Raw genomic sequence first — 8,054 nt, forward strand, 5'->3', positions numbered from 1 at the left:
AAAAAAAACAAAAAAAAAAAACAAAAAAACACCCTTATGCAGGCCACACTGAAACATCAAATCCAAATCTAGATGCAAAATTTAGAAATAATATCCATTTATTTTGCTCTTAGCTGTAGTTTAAGGAGATATACTGTGGTAGAATTTCTAGTGAATCTCTACTGCTTCCTTCCTAGCCATCTAAATTATTTTAGAACTCTTTCAAAAAGTCATTACATTATTTAATGTTTCATTTTAAGGTGAGAAACTTCAGTAATGACTTTAGCTTTGATGTTCCATTAGGAAGAGCTAAGACCAATGAATAATTTCTAAGCATTAAAATAATTCAAATGACAGTGAGCCAGGGAACAAAGGGGAACAGAGCTGGTTTGCAAAGTCACGTCTTTGGGATAAGGAGGTACTGAGCTATCTAAAAAAATGTTGAAAGCAAACAAAGAAACAAAATCTTCTTTAGCCTTTTCCAGGAACTGAAAATAAACATACAGAGATCCTTAATCCTCTGAGTTTAAATGACAACAAGAGAAAAAGTGGACAGCTCAACAATGAACATGAAGCCAAGGTTGGAAACAACCTAATGCTATCCCCAGGAGTGGAGTAATAATTTGTCTGACATTAAAGGTGATGATAGAAATGTTGTAAAGGCTGGATGGCTGGGGAAATGAAAGGGAAAACCTTGAGGAAGAACTAAGGCTCAGGAATTTAGGTACTTAAACAGGGAACTGGTGATTAGATATCACTATCCTAGGATACTGAAAGATTTAGTACATGAAACCACAAGTCAAGCTATAAAGGATTTAAATTACTCTAGCCATTTATTTAAATTGCTACCATGTGACTGAAGAGTAACAAATAGAACACTTGTGCTAAAAGCAAGATAAGGAAGCCATCAAGGCACTACAGATCCATTAGTCTAACTTAGTAAATACAGGCTATGCTTGAAATGAGAGAATCATTAAGGCCATGGATATAAATGAAAATATGGAGATAAAATGCATTACAGATTTACCAGGTTAAGCTGATGAGTATCCATGGTAAAAATGATTTTCTGCTCTAGAGAAATGCTGATCTGAACTTAAGCCTGAGCTTCATACACTAATAAAAAATAAATGATTGAGGAAAGCATGAAGGCACAGATTAGCAGAAAAACAAGGAAAAGAATTAATTTTGACACCAAGGAACCATTAGGCTCATGGAGTCCTTTTAAGATAATCTTTAGTATTGATTTTATGTTATTTTTTTGAAAATGAAAGTGGCACAAGAAGTGAGTTTAATTAAACTTGTTGATGTTCAGGATTAATCTAAGCTACAAGCAGAACTGGAATATTGATGATAGTTAAGACTGGAAGATGAAGCCCAGCACAGGACCAGCAGGATATGATTTAAACTGAGGGCTCCTGAATCACATAAGACAGACAAAAAAATCTTTTTTTTTTTTTTTAGTAGAAAACTGTGTGAATATGATTATTAGTCACATAGACACAAAAAGAGTATGACACAAAATATTAAGTAAAATATGTATAGAATTCTGCAATTGAGGCCTTGGAGACAATATCTATAATGTATATTCTTATTTTCATGTACTGAGATATGCATTATCATAGAATCATAGAGTGGCCTGAATTGAAAAGGACCATAATGACCATTACAACCCTTTAGCTTCAATGCCCTGCTATGTGCAGGGTCACCAGCCATTAGACCAGGCTGCCCAGCCACATCCAGCCTGGCCTTGAGCTCATCCAGGGATGGGGCATCCACAACATCCTTGGGCAGCCTATTCCAGTGCGTCACCACCCTCTGTGTGAAAAACTTCCTTCTGATATCTAAAAACCTAAACCTAAAATCTAAAACCTAAACCTCTCCTGTCTCAGTTTAAGACCATTCCCCCTTGTCCTATCACTATCCCCACAAACAGTTGTTCCCACTCCTGTTTATACACACCTTTTATGCACTGGGTGAGGTCTCCCTGGAGCCTTCTCTTCTCCAAGCTAAACCAGCCCAGGTCCCTCAACCTTTCCTCAAAGGAGAGGTGCTCCAGCCCTCTGACCATTTTAGTGGCCCTCCTCTGGACCTGCTCCAAGAGCTCCCCGTCCTTTCTGTACTGGGGGACCCAGGTCTGGACACAGTGCTGCAGATGGGGCCTCACAAGACCTGAATAGAGGGGGACAATCATCTCCCTCTCCCTGCTGGCTACACCTTTTTTAATACAGCCCAGAACACAATTGGCCTTCCGGCAATTGGCCTTCCGGGCTGACAGAGTTGGCCTTAAGGGCTGAAATACTGAAATGGAGGAAATACTGAGAGGGACTACTAGATTGAGGAATGAAGTAAGTATCATTAGTTTCTATCTGATTAATTAATTACTACGTCAGTTAACTAGCCAAATTCATTGTTTACATGGAAACAACAATAGATACAAAGAAAACAATAATACCATCTGATAGAAAAACATTCTTGGCTACAAAAAAAAATAAAATTAACATAGTCATCACCATAAACTGTATTTTTGCCAGCCACGAATTAGAGCTTGCATGTTGTACATGTAAAAATTTGCCCCAGCAGAGGTGAAGTGCTATCCATGTCACCACTGCTGAAATACACCACCCACTGCCTCACTGTGATCACACCCACTCTTTATTCTCCATGAACATTTACCAAGAACTGATGAATGTCAGTGGGTGAACATTTACCAAGAACTGATGAATGTCAGTGGGTGCCATTTTTTCCACATAGAGGAATTCAGTGACACACCTTTACTTCATCTGCACTTTCATGTCTGCCCTTCTACTGCCATCCACTGCACAGCAACAAAATGTAATGGAATATTGGGAAGGTTAAGCCTTTACTGCCATACTACCAACACCCACCTCTAACATCATGGGCCAATACAGTAAAATAGGAGGCATTACTTTCGGAGCAGCTGTTGAGTAGCAGGAATCATATGCTTATTCTTGATAATATGTTTAAAAGAAAAACAAGAGGATAACTAAAAAAAAAAAGGGATATTAACAGAAAATCAAACAGAATTTGATTTACCATCATGCATCTACTGTGAAAATTAGAAGAAAGTTTCTATCCATCACTAGAGAGAAACTGTAGACCACATTTTTAGTAGAGATACTGTGGCTAAAAATTCTAAATCATTTTAGGACAGACCTTTGCAGGTTTATAACAGATTGTATTACAAGTAATTAACCATAGTTAACTGAATTTGATGGACCAAGACGCCACTTCTCCCTGCGTATGATGATAGTCTAAGTAACTGATATGTTCTGCTTTTGCTCCAGGTCCACAGTATTTGCTCATGTGTAAAAGCATGGATGTATCTCCTTTCTGTTCAGTAAAGTACATAAGACTGTTATTTCTGATTCTTTTCAACAGGACTTAAATCCAGGTTTCTTTGCCAGCTTCTCAGACATTGTGTCTGTATGTACACACATTGAAGATATAAAAATATCGTTCCTACAAATACTGAAAAATTATAGATGATGCTTCTAAAATAAACAACCTACTTACGAAAATGATTGTGGTTTTTTTCAGTAATTATTATATTTGTCGGTTTGTCAAAAGCTCAATTTAAACTGTTTTCAAAACAACGAGAAAGCAGTGAGTATGATTTATGTAAGATTTATTAAAAGTGTAAGCAAATGTCCAAAACTTTTGTGATTCTGTTGATCTTGCTGAATTTTCATTTGCAAGAGATAGGAACAGGTTGTTCAAAGCAACTTATTTTTCATGTTTCTTTGAGTGTAATCTCTTTTTCAGAAGACAATAATGATTTGAAATAATGACCATGAAAGATGCAATGCTGCTAATGTTCTCAGAACCTGAAACATGTATTGATAAAACGGAAATGCTCTGGGGGAAATTTATTTCAGTTGCAATTCATTTGGTTCCTGCCATAATTGGACAAAGGAGTTGAATAGCTGCCAGAGAAAATGAGAAGTTGAGCATTCAATCACCACCTCTGCAATTCCAGAATTTTAATTGCATCGCTCACTGTGAGACTTTGGTGGGGGGAAGATAGGGGGGGGATGCTGTGAAGACGTGTCATGAGTATTGTATTGCTGACAGAATCTTTTTTTCTTATTCCAGACATCTCAATCACTGCCAAATGGTGCAACCTCACTTGGAAGAGCATGTCTTGGGCACGGACATCTCCTGCATCAGTCACTGGGGAAGTGCAGGCAAATTATGCAATGAAGAACGCTATCATGTGGATCTTCAGTTTATGTTTAAGCATTTAAATGAAGATGAAGCTTTCGTGTGCACAAATTGCAGTAGTAGTAGTGTTCTGCTCTCTCATTTGTAAGTAAGTAAGTAAGTACTTGATTGAGACGTTTGGATCAGATTGACAGGTCAGCTAGTTAATTTTGTAGACAACACTGTCATGAATAAAATTAGTAGCTAACTGCAGATGCATAAAACTTCCTCTGCTCTATCTTTTCTCTGGAAAAGCTGTTGGTGCTTTGTTATAGCCAATGAAGTTTTCAAAGCATTGAGATACCTGACAGGTGACTAAGGCCTAAGACCTGTCAAGCTTCAAAACATATTCTCCTAGTTTAGTTAAAGGTTCTAAACCAAAATATATGCTTAGACATGAAATACGACCGAGAACAAGAGTGTAATCCTACTTAGGCTGTTGTGTTTTGTGTAGGATAATTGCTTGAAGGAATGAGAGCTGGTTTCCCATCTCTGTGTCAATTAATTTTCTGTTCTGACCACTAAATCAGTATTTTCTAACCTGAAGGAGCTACATCTGGGGGAGAGGGGCCAAAAAAGGAAAGGCGGAAATGATGGAAGCTTTGTTTCTATTTGCTGTGATGGAGGAGGGCTAGCTGTGTTGCAGTGTCAAGTGCAAAGAATGGTAAGGAACTTCTGTAGTCTATTTTCTGGGTGATGTCGGGATATCTCTGAGAAGTGCGTGCGAGAAATTTTCCATACTAGGATGCTGCTCAGCTACAACATGCAGAGTTCTGCTCCTGTGCTCCTGGTGAGTGATCCCACTGCTGAACTATTGACTAACAGCTCCTCTTGTGTGTGAAACAACTTGATGGGCTTCTGGCAATTGACAGAATGAGTTTAGGATTGAGAATCTCTGAGGATACTAGGATGCTAACAAGAAATGCAGCTTAAATTACCTTTTCTTTCAGCAATATCTACCACACTGACAAGCTAAATCTCTAAAGGAAATTTTGAGCCCCCAGTTGTAGAGCAATATCTCTGTGTTGAAGCAGCAACTTTGAATGGTCTGCATTAGAAGATCATCTAAAATTTATCTCTTTTAAATCCCCTAGATTCTCCTATGAATTTAGTCTTTTGCAGAATTTTAGGAAGGGTGCTGTGCACACTGAGAATATTTGTTTAAAAAATGCAAATTTAAGTGTCATTTAGTACACTTTTGAAGCCAAATGTGCATTCTTCAAAACGAATTTCAGCCAAAGTTGGAGATGTTCTATAGGAAATTCAGACAAAATTCAGCAAGTTACTGCATTACAGAAGTGTCCTAAATTTTTGCCAACAGCTAACAGATACGTTAAACCTTCTGCAGTCTCGTCTGTATATGAAACAACTTAGGAAAGAGCTTTTCCTATTAGTGTTGTGCAAAAAAAAATCTATCCCAAATTCTCAGTTCAAAGGCTTTCATGAAATGTGTGGATGTGGCAATGAGGGACATTCTTTAGTGGGCATGATGGTAATGTGTTGATGGTTGGACTAGATGATTTTAGTGGTCTTTTCAAACCTTAATAAATCTATGATTCTATGACTGTCAGCGGCACGTACTTCAGGTAACACTAAATGTTTAAATTGTGAGTTAGTTTTATATTTTAACTTTAGGGTTCATTAAAAAAAGCAGTGGAATTGAGCACATCTTCTTACAAGAGAAATTATCAGCAGGAATGTGTGTTTTTCAAATAAAACTTTCTTACCTCAAAATTTACCAGTATAATTATATAAAACTTTATTACACATGCTACCTTCCTCTTATTGTCTCAGAGCACTATTTTTCAAATAAATACAATGACAGACCTGCTTTAAGATGTTCCTTACATGTATAAGTAAAAGAAGCACACTTAAAGTAAAAAGCAAAGCAATAAAAAGGGTCCATGAAGTAGCATCTTCTAAATCCCTCATGAAATGTTTCCTCTGTTTTACTGACTGCTCAGATTTAAAGGCATTTGAAAATAGACTCAAGAGCTCATGGCTATGTTCTATTCTGGTCACAATAGATATTTTTTATTTCCCCTTTTACATCTAAAATATATAGGAATCTCACTGTGAATTTGCTTGTGTAAAATCCTTATTCTCTGGACAGTATTTGTCTGGCTTCTTACACAGGAAATATTTGTAGCAAATATTTGAATGAAGACAGTAGCTGAAATATTTCAGTGTCAGTCATACTTTTGTCATGTGACTAAGACACATTGTGAGATTCTGACAGGTAATAAAGGTGTACGAAGCAAACTAATAAAGCCCAGTGTTTTACTTTTGTAATTGCTGGTGTACAACCATTTCTTAGCTGTTGTGGGTATTATAAATAGAATCACATGTATTCTGCATCCTTCATACATTTAATTTTTTGAAAGTGGAACTCTTGCTATAACCTGATTAGCTAAAGGATGTCAGAGTCACCTAAGGACAATAAGTGATTGCTTGGGCTCGTTTGAGCCCATAAGGGAAAACAAACACTCTTGTTTTATGCAGAGAGCTGGATTGACTGATGAAATGCTTGATGGATTTGGGTGGGAAGTGCTGAGTACACCCAAGTTTGACAAGTGGAAGAAGGATTCATTTGAAGGTGCCTCTGTGTTGCACTACCATATTTTACCTGAGACATGCTGGACTTGCCTGTGTTGAACTGTTATTCTGCCAACTGTGAGTACTCTTTCAGTTGGACTGATGTTTTCCTTTCATTGTGGTTTTGTCGTATGTAGGGAAATAAACTGCTCCTATTCAAGTACTGATAAGTAACAAAGGGCAGTTCTGATGTAATTAGAATTTAAATGTACTGTAATGTATTATTTCCCATTATTCTGATTTAATCTGTTGCAAGTTTTCTAATTGGCTTGATTCTGATGGTTTGTTGCCATGCTTTGAAATGCTATGCAAAATGTATTCAGCCCGGTAGTCATCAGAGGTGAAAATCACTTATGTGAGCTTCATGTTTAAAGTATGTGGTCTGTCTATTCCTCCTCAGAAAGCTGGAAAAACTGAATTTTTTTCCTGTGTAAATTCTCTGTGTAAATAGGGAGAAGAGAGCAATTCATATAACATATGAAAGACACAGCATATGAAACTGGCTAAATTGATCAATGTTGTTTCTCCCACAGGATTGTTTTTTTTCCCCATTCTCTTGGGTGAACACAGTAAAAGCAATTTTGTCAGCAGGAGTTCTTATCTGTCATAAAACCTGTTTGCCTGTGTTTTACTTAAGACATGTGACTCTCCTGCATTGCAAGTGTTTTCCCTCAAGCTCATTTCAAATGGATTTTAGTACTGGGAATGACTGATGCATGGTTCTTCCAGTTTTAAGATCTGCTCCTATTGGAAACGTTTTGTGTTGCTACAAAACTCTTGTGACCGAATAAAGGGTAAGACAACAAAGTAAAGACGAAAAAGACCTCAGTGAGGTCAAACATACAAGTATAGATACATATGCATTTATAGTTATTAATTCCACCAGATACTGTTGTGGGCAGCAATCCTTATAACAAAGCTGAGGAAGTGTGGGATAGATGAGTGGACAGTGAGGTGGGTTGAGAACTGGCTGACTGGAAGAGCACAGAGGGTCGCCACTGGTGGTGCAGACTCTGGCTGGAGACCTGTGACCAGTGGTGTCCCCCAGGAGTCTGTGCTGGGTCCGGTCTTGTTCAACATCTTCATCAATGACCTTGATGAGGGGATAGTGGCCACCCTCAGCAAGTTTGCTGATGATACGAAGTTGGGAGGATTGGCTGACACGCCTGAAGGCTGTGCTGCCATTCAGCGAGACCTGGACAGGCTGGAGAGCTGGGCAGTAAGAAACCAGATGAGGTTCAACAAAAGCAAGTATAGGG

The sequence above is a fragment of the Meleagris gallopavo genome, chromosome 4, assembly GCF_000146605.3.
Source record: "Meleagris gallopavo isolate NT-WF06-2002-E0010 breed Aviagen turkey brand Nicholas breeding stock chromosome 4, Turkey_5.1, whole genome shotgun sequence".
Taxonomy (NCBI): domain Eukaryota; kingdom Metazoa; phylum Chordata; class Aves; order Galliformes; family Phasianidae; genus Meleagris; species Meleagris gallopavo.